At 43.6% G+C, this 8,015-nt stretch overlaps 1 non-coding gene and 1 pseudogene across 1 annotated transcript; one reads left to right on the forward strand and one right to left on the reverse strand.

Annotated features, from left to right (window-relative positions):
- Positions 1-579: 579 nt before the first annotated feature.
- Positions 580-1,402, reverse strand: LOC114700055 (annotated as a pseudogene).
- A 4,402-nt stretch (positions 1,403-5,804) lies between these two features.
- Trnac-gca lies at positions 5,805-5,876 on the forward strand. Its single transcript has one exon. It is a non-coding gene; the product is annotated as a tRNA-Cys (tRNA).
- Positions 5,877-8,015: the final 2,139 nt, after the last annotated feature.

Raw genomic sequence — 8,015 nt, forward strand, 5'->3', positions numbered from 1 at the left:
AAACAGTTTCAGTCACTGATTATTTCATATCATTAGACTCACTTGCCCTTCATCCCTCCCAACCCCAAGCTACACGATCTTTAAGATCAAGAAGAAGGCTTAAATACTTTAAAATAATTAAAAAGAAATAAAAATTCACATTTAAAAGGGAACACTCAAGTCAGGAAATATTTTCCCATCATGCTTTTCTGTGAATAGGTGTCTGAACCAAACACTGCTGATGTCACACCTGCTTCAAGTTTAATGAAAACTGATTCCCATGACGATAGAGTGACAACTCTAATAGGTGTGCTGGGTTTTTGTTTTGTTCTACTTAACTTTAAATTCCTGAAATAGGGGAGAGGAAGGAATTTAGGAATCGTTTCTATTAAAATATGGAAGTCATTGCAAAACCCTAACTGTTAAAACGCACCAATATAATCAGACTTCGCGTACAGTAGCTGAGAGAATCCAAACATTGCAGTAAAACTGAATTTGCCCGGCAGGATGCTGACAAATTCCCATCACTTGCTCTCGAAAATAAAAACAAAATTCAAAGCAAATCAAACAGCTAGAATTTGATAACCTGAAATATTTTTAAATAAGTTGTCCATAGGACAAGTGGTTCTCTCCTCCTCATAACATCTCCAGGTCCATCTTTTTGCAAAGATGTTGGTTTGTTAAGACTTGTGGCCTCTCCCTCAGGTGTGAGGGCAAGTGAGGCTCAGTTTATCCATCTTCCTCAAGCCACACTGTCCCTTTTCACAGAACCCCTGGCAAGACTGGTCAAAACTCGTAGTCCTCATCGGTCACATCAATGGCCCAAGCAAACTTCTCCCTCTGGGTTTTGTTGTAAATCTTCTCAATTGGGGACCCCCCACTTCTTGCACCAAGCCACTATGATCCTAGGGTCCAGATAATTGAGTTCGGAGGTTCCCAAGGCAATTTGTTTATTCTCCTCTCGATCTGTGGCTTGAACTTCCAGCTTCATCAGCTGCTCTTCTAGTCTTTGTACAGCCTTCTTTTTTGACTCTACTACCTTCTTGGTCTTTGCATCCTTCATGACTTTGGCATCAGCCTTAGCACTTTTCAGGTCCCGTCCAGCATCTGCTAATTGGTCTTTCTTGGCATTAACCTTAGACTTCAAGTTCATCATTGACTTCTCAAAGGTCTTTGGTGGCGCCCTCTGGTGGTTACAAAGAATTGCAACAACTCGATTGGCGTGATTATATGATAGAATCTTTGCTGGTACATTCTCATCAGGGGCTGTGAGCTCTTTAAGCTGCTGCTGTATCGTGATGGAGGCATTGTACGTATGGAACACCTTGGCAGTCAAGCCCTCCATGAGATCCTGAAGATTCTTATTTAGAATACCAATATTAAGTCGATCAAAAAGATCACCCTCGGGCTGCTTGTTCTCCATAAATTATCATCTTATGTATATGCATAATTGGTATGCCTATGATTAAAATCAGATGCATTATGGGAAGGAACATGCACAGTAGAAAAATGATTAAATGACCTCATCAATTGGTCAAAACCAAGAAACAGGTCAGGTGTGGTGGCACATGCCTTTAACAGGTGGATCTCCAAGTTCCAGCCCAGCCTGGCCTAATACTCATCTCTAGGTCAGCCAGGGCTACACAGTAACATCTTGTCTCAGAGGAAGAGAGTGCCTACCCCCACTATACTTCTTATAATCAAACATAACTCCTCCTGAACCCCCAAACGGTCATTTAACAGTATTTGGGGCCTCTGAGTAGGGACGTTGCCGATGGCTGAGAGAGTAAATGGCTTATAAGGCAGAGTGAACTCTCTGTAGCTGGCAGGAACGGGCCAGCACACTGTCTTCAGCTGTGTTCACTGTTCCTGTGGACATTACTGAGTGTTTGCCGAGCACTGCGGATGCTGAGAAGGACTGCTCAGATGTCTATGGGGGTTTGGATTTGTCCCTTGTTATTTTAGCAATATTTGCTGGTCCTCAGTGACATGTTAGTCTCTGCACTAAATGATGGAGCAACACAGGGAACCGAGGCATGGTGGTGGTCCTTATGGGAAGATGTAGAGGGATGGAGGCAGATAGCAATGCCCTATTCAGACCTGGTTCAGTAGGGCATTCTGTAAATAACAATGGGCCACACTAGTATTAGAAACAATATGTCCACAAATTTAGCTTTCTGTGCCTAGTATTAAGTATGAATCCCCCCCCCCTTTTTTCCTGTTCTCTTGGCGTTCAGGATCAAACACTAGATCTCACACATGCAACGCGGCTGACTACCACTAACCTAGACCACCAGTGCCAATCAACCTTTTTTTCAGGGCTGGAGAGATGTGTCAGTGGTTAAGAGCACTGGCTGCTCTTTCAGAGGATCCGAGTTCAGTTCCCAGCACCCACTTGGCAGCTCACAACTGTCTGTAACTAAAATTTTAGTGGATCTAACTCCCTCACACAGATGTACATGCAGGTCAAACACCAGTGTACATAAAAGGAAAAAAAAAAAAAGGGCAGTTCCTTTTCATAAAAAATTTTGTTTTTTTTTTTGTTTTTTTTTTTTTTTTTTTTCAGTGCTGGAGATCAAACCTAGGGCCTTAGGTATACTTGGCAAGCACTACCACTGAGCAGCACCCCTGGCTCCTAAATCCCTTTTTACCTGTATTTTATAATAACTCACAAGCAACTGGGCTTAGAAACGATATTAGTCTCATCATCTTTAAAACGTGTTTTAGCCACTGTGATAGCTCAATGAGTAAAGGCAATTGCTACCCTACAACACAAGCCTGATGACTTGACTTGGATTCCTGGAATCCACATAAAGATGGATGGTGAAGCCAGTGGCGGCGGGGCGGCGGCGGGGGGGGCGGCGGCGGGGCAGCGCACGCCTTTAATCCCAGCACTCGGGAGGCAGAGCCAGGCAGATCTCTGTGAGTTCAAGGCCAGCCTGGGTTACCAAGTGAGCTCCAGGAAAGGCACAAAGCTATGCAGAGAAACCCTATCTGGGGGTGTGGGGGGTGTGGGGGGGTGTGGAAAGGATGGTGAAAACTGACTATAAAGAGTTGTTCTCTGACCTCAGCACATGTGCCATGGCATGCAAGGTTCCACTCATACTCATACATATACTCATTTAAAATGAGTGTGTGGGTAAATGTGCCTGAATGGAGTGGCCTGAGCAGGACATAAGGTGTCTTCTTTGAGCCTCTCTTCCTTGAGACTGTTATGGAATAATCTTTTTGTACACTGTGAAGATGTGTCTATGCCAAGGTGCCTTCTGATTGGTTTAATGAAAGAGCTGACTGGCTGGTAGCTGGGCAGGGTATAGGCAGGACAGCCAGACAGAAGACACTGGGAGGAAGAAGGGTAGAGTCTGGGAGTCGAGAGCAGACACAGAGGGAAATAAGATGAACATGTAGTGTTGAAAGAAGGTACAGCCATGTGACAGAGCATAGATAAGAAATATGGGTTAATTTAAAATGTAAGAGTTGACTAGTAACCAGCCTGAGCTATCAGCCAAGCATTTATAATTAGTAATAAGTCTCTGGGTGGTTATTTGGGAGTGGCTGCCAAAACACAGAGAAACTCCACCTACATGAGACAGAGTTGCTCATTAAACCAGTAGCTTGCTGTTTCTGATAGGTTCTTGGGATTCCCCCTCCTCCACCCCTCAAGGTTGGTTAATAGGCACATGTAACCATTCCTAGCTTTTTATGTTGTTTCTGGGGATCCAAAGTGATAGGATATGAACTTAGGTCCTCATGCTTGTGTTCTTATCCACTGAACCATCTCTCCAATTCCACTTTTAACAGTGTGTGTGTGTGTGTGTGTGTGTTTGTGTGTGTGTGTGTGTGTGTGTGTGTGTGTGTGTGTGTGTCTTTTCCAGGATGATCTTGAACTCCTAGACACAGTGACTCTGTCTCGGCATCCCATGTGGATATCACTACAGGTACATGCTACTGCCACTATGACTAGCTCTATATTTTGTTGCCTGTTTTGAGACAGGGTCTGATGTAGTCCATGCTGGCCCTGAACTCATTATGTAACTAAGGATGACCTTGAATTCTTGATCTCTTGCCTCCACCTGGCTAGTTCTGGGGTTACAGGCATGTGTCACCTAGAGCTTCATGAATGCTAGGCAATCGCTCTACTAACTGAGGTATACTCAGTCATTTATATTTTATATTAAGAGAATGTACATGTTTATGTAGGGACACAGATGGCCAATGGGGAAAGAACAGAGGTTCTTTCAGAGGACAAGGTATTGCCATGGCACACAGAAGGCAATTCCTGGAGTATGTTGGAGCTTTGTTCTTTTCGCACCTTCTTCCTTTTGAGATGGGTAATAAGTAACGGGAAAGGTGGCCCTAGTGATTAAAAGCACTGGCTGCTCTCCAGAGGACCTGGGTTTGATTCCCAACATCCACATGGCAGCTCACAACCACTATGTAACTCCAATTCCAGAATATCTAATAACCTATTTCTAGCTTCTGCAGGCATCAGGCACACACATGCACACATACATACATGCAGCCAGAATACCCATGCACATAAAATAAACTTTTAAAATTATTATTATTATTATTATTATTATTATTATTATTTTGAGACAGGCTTTCTTTATATAGCCCTGGCTGTCCTGGAACTCACTCTGTAGACCATGATGGTCCAAACTCAGATTCTTCTGCCTTTGTCTCTCATGTAAAAATAATAGACTTTAAATATATATATATATATATATATATATATATATATATATATATATATATATCACATCCCTTTAATCTCAGCACTTGGGATGCAGACACAGGTAGATCTCTGAGTTTGAGGCCATCCTGGTCTACAGAGTGAGTTCCAGGACAACCAGGGCTATACAGAGAAACCCTGTCTTGGAAGAAATCTCATGCTGGGGATGGTGGCATGGGCTGGGAAGCCCAGCTGCTTGAGAGGCTAAGGTAAGGCCGCACTCCAGCTCACCTACACATTCCACCACCACAGAGTGCTGCGGCTTCCTTCCCCTGTCTGCAGGTGTGCTGGCAGGAAGTGCCTCACACTCTCTGCCTTCAGATAGGACTGGGTTTTGCATGGTGTGTGTGAGCGCTCCTGCCTGCCTAGGTATCTCTTAGCATCACGTGCTATTGATGCCGTATGTTATGTGTTCCTCCAATCTGAGTTGAATTCTTTCCTTAGTGCCTCTTACTTAGCTTTCCTATCTGGGGAGTCGGGCTCCAGCGAAAACTATTTTCTGGTCGAACAGGATGCCACCCCAGGGCCCTGCACATCTTGAGCAGGTCAGTGAAGCTGGAGACGCTGGTGGAGACACAGGACCACTTCACTGTTCTCTCTGCAGGCCAAGGCTCTGTCCAGGGAACCCCCATCTTGGGACCAAGTGTCCTAAGGTTGCCAGAGCAAAGTACCACAAACTAGGTGGTCTCGACAGTAAAAGTTTGATCTCACATTTCTCGAGAGCGGAAGTGTGAGATCCAGGAGGCGGCTCAGTTCCTTTTCTCCCTCCCTTTCCTCATCCCCGGGGATGGCTATCAATCCTTGGGATTTCTTGCCTTTCTCTAAGGGTCAATTCAATCTCCAATCTTCTCTAGGAAGAAGAGTTTAACCTTTTTTTCGAGACAGGGTTTCTCTGTGTAGTTTTGGTGTCCTGGAGCTCGCTCTGTAGACCAGGCTGGTGAACTCACAGAGATCCGCCTGGCTCTGCTTCCCGAGTGCTGGGATTAAAGGCGTGCGCCACCACCGCCCAGCTCTAATGGTCATCTAAACAGTGTGACCATAACATGAAACTAAAAGTAAATGGGATTAGTGAGAGCCTTTGCTACCAGCAGGGGGTATAGTTCAGTGGTAGAGCATTTGACTGCAGATCAAGAGGTCCCTGGTTCAAATCCAGGTGCCCCCTTAACCCCTCCTATAGTAGGTGTGGGTCACTCTTTTGCATATCCAGTAACATTCATCTATTTGGGATGAAAAAAGTGCGGATAGTGGGGAAACAAGAAGGAAATTCTAAAGAGCTGAAGGAACACAATCAATAAATAGGTGACCACCAGAGGGAGCGATTGATCAGGCTGAAACTGGAAAAACAAAAAACATTGACCTAGCCATGTTTACTTCAAAGACCTGGCTGGAGAGAATAGAAATTAGAGCAGCTACCCTATGATGATGACTAGGCTGGACTGGTCCTGGCCCCTTGACAGTCTGCCTCCCCTGCAGAGGGGTTAATCCCATAACCCTTGCAAGCTCTCTTCTTTCCTCACATTGCTGACAAAAACATCAATGATCTTGATGTTTCTCCCAGTTGATCTGCACACAAAGCTCAAGTGCAAAGACCCCTTGACCTTGTGGGTTTGAAGAAAGGACAGGAAATCCAACTTAGATTTATGGTGATGTTATTCATAATAGCTGAAATACAGAAGCAACATGGGCTGCAAGGGATAAAGGGCAATCTTTTGTTTTGCAATCGGTTGGTTATGCTTGTTTCTGTAGTTCCTGTTCGTTTAGTCAGGATTTCTATTTCCAGCATTCCCTCAGCATGTGTTTTCTTGATTGTCTCAATTTCATTTTTCAAATCTTGGAATGTTTCTTTCATCTGTTTAATTACTTTTTCTTGACTTTCTTTGATTTCTTCCATTTTTTTGTTTGTTTTTTCTTCCATTTCTTTAAGGGAATTTTTTATTTCCTCTTTAAGGGAGTTTTTCATTTCCTCTTTAAGGGAGTTTTTTATTTCCTTTTTAAGGGAATTTTTTATTTCTTTAAGAGCCTCTATCATCTTCTTAAAGTCATTTTTAGGGTTGATTTCTTCTGTTTCTTCTGCCTTGGTATGTTCAGGTCTTGCAGGTGTAGAATCACTAGGTTCTGATGTTGTCATATAGGTCTTTATGTTGTCGCCTGTATTTTTGCACTGGCATCTACTCATCTCTTCCTGTGCTCGGTGCAGGCAGTGTCTGTGTCTGGAGGTGCTTCTCTTGTTCTAATTTTTAGTCTTGGCTCACTAGGAGTTCTTGGTTAATTTGGTGCTGTTGGGCTCTGTTTCTTCAGGAGCAGCTTAGTCAAATCAGTGTTAGTGGGTTCTGTCTCTGGGAGCAGTTGTTCTCAGTTGGTGTAGGATGTGCTTATGGTTTTTAGTGGTTGTTAGGTTCGTAGGGGTTAGTTTTTTTGTTTGTTTTTTGGGTTTTTTTTTGGGGGGGGGACAGGGAATGGTAGCTCTGATGGGTAGGGCCTAGGGGCTAGAGACCTGATCTGTTGGTCTGGAGATGAGAGCTTACCTTTTCTCAGTCAGTGAAGTATACACTTACGATTCTGGTGATCTGGTTAGGTGGTTGGGTGGAGCCTTCTTTTGTGTTCTCAGGTCATGTTTTGCTCCTCAGCTGATCTTGTTTTCTCAGACTGCAAACTGTAGGATTCTGAATTAATTCCTGGATGGATTTCAGCTGAGCAGGGTAGTCTCACCAACACCTCCAAGTTGTTGGGTTTCGCAGGATCAGCAACTGGGTCCTGGGTTGGCCTCAGACAGAGTGTTCAGATCTGTTCTGGTCTCGTTCCACAGAGACAGCTCCTTCCCCAGGTGTTGGGATTAAAGGCATCCCTGTTCCAAGCTCTTGATCAAGAGCTTGTTTTCACTAACTCCTCAACATTTGATTTTGAAAAGGTTTTTATTTTTACTTATACTTTTACTCCAGCTCACATTGTAGATTTTTATTTTAAAAAATGTATTTTTATTTTATATGTATGAATGTTTATATGCATGTATGTGCACCAAGTGGGTGCCTGGTGTCCACAGAGGCCAGAAAAGTGTTTGGGAGTCCCTGGAACTAGAGTTATTAGTGTTTGTGAGCCAACATGTATGTGGGAAACTAAACCTGGGTCCTTTGCAAGAGTAGCAAGTACTCTTAACTACTTCTCCAAGGCTCCAATATCATGAGCTGTTTTTTTTTTTTTTTTTTTTTTTTTTTTTTTTTTTTTTTTTTTTTTTTTTTTTTAATGCCACTGAGAGGCTGGAGAGATTAGGGGCTGGAGAGATGGCTCAGAGGTTAAGAGCACT

The sequence above is a fragment of the Peromyscus leucopus genome, chromosome 3 (genome assembly GCF_004664715.2).
Source record: "Peromyscus leucopus breed LL Stock chromosome 3, UCI_PerLeu_2.1, whole genome shotgun sequence".
Taxonomy (NCBI): domain Eukaryota; kingdom Metazoa; phylum Chordata; class Mammalia; order Rodentia; family Cricetidae; genus Peromyscus; species Peromyscus leucopus.